Genomic DNA, 1,233 nt, shown 5'->3' on the forward strand with positions numbered 1-1,233 from the left:
ATCTAGAAGGGACATCTGAGTTGGTTCCATATCTTAGCTATCATAAATAATGCTGCAATAAACATAGTTATGATAGTAGTTTTAGTATGGTCTTGTTTGTGGTCATTTAGGTAAATCCCCAAAAGTGGGATTGCTGGGTCAAAGGGAAGCTTTATGTGGAATCTTTTGAAGAACCTCCATAATGCTTTCCAAAGTGGTTGAACACGTTTACATTCCCACCAACAATGCTGTATGGGTTCCCTTGTGGCCACATCCCCTCTAGCATCTGTTGTAAAAATATGGAACGCTCCACGAATTTGCATGTCATCCTTGTGCAGGTGCCATGCTAATCTCTGTATCGTTCCAATGTGAGTGTATGTGATGCTGAATTGAGCACAGAATATTTTTTATGTCTAAAGTGCAATTGATTTTTTTAAACTACACAATTCAAAAAAAGGAAGTTCAATAGAATTGTCGTAAAATTTTACAACCATATATTTCTTTTTTATTTTTATTTTTTGTGAACATACTGTACAGAGGGGTTACACTTACACGGGCAAGATAATGAGTACATTTCTTATCAAGCATTGCAGCCTCCTCCTTTGTTTACTCTTCACATCTCTTCCCAGCCTCCTCCCCCCGCCTCCCCCACCCAATCCTCTCCTCCCCCCTCCCCCCGCACCAAAGTTGTAAAGTTCGTTTTCGACATGACAACTTGTACTTCTCATTGTTGCAACGGATCCACCTGTATCCTTAAATGCCTTGTTTTTCCCCATCTCCTCCACAAATTATACCGACATCAAATATAGTGAAAGCAGGGGTTATACTGTGGGGGAGGGACATACAAAGCAACAAAGAAATAATCTTATAAATGCATAAGAAACAAATGCATGAAAGAAAATAAACATTTAAATACATATCTAAGGGTTCATTTTCCTAACATCACATTATCTGACCTTTTTTGCTTGACTCATACATATACTAGATATTGCAAATAAGGGAAACCATGGGACCTATGTTTCTTTGGGCTTGGCTTACTTCACTTAATATAAATTTTTCCAAGCCTTTCCATTTCCTAACAAATGGGGCAATGTCATTCTTTCTGATGGAGGCATAGAATTCCATTGTGTATATATACCACATTTTCTTGATCCATTCATCTACTGAGGGGCATCTGGGTTGGTTCCATATCTTAGCTATGGTAAATAATGCTGCAATAAACATTGTTGTGCTGGTAGCTTTAGTGTGGTCTTG

At 38.3% G+C, this 1,233-nt stretch overlaps 1 non-coding gene across 1 annotated transcript; it reads right to left on the reverse strand.

Annotated features, from left to right (window-relative positions):
- Positions 1-272: 272 nt before the first annotated feature.
- On the reverse strand, positions 273-376 carry LOC122095819. Its single transcript, XR_006145212.1, has one exon. It is a non-coding gene; the product is annotated as a U6 spliceosomal RNA (small nuclear RNA).
- Between the last annotated feature and the right edge of the window lie 857 nt (positions 377-1,233).

This window comes from Dipodomys spectabilis, unplaced genomic scaffold (genome assembly GCF_019054845.1).
Source record: "Dipodomys spectabilis isolate Male_0828 unplaced genomic scaffold, ASM1905484v1 ptg000362l, whole genome shotgun sequence".
Lineage (NCBI taxonomy): Eukaryota > Metazoa > Chordata > Mammalia > Rodentia > Heteromyidae > Dipodomys > Dipodomys spectabilis.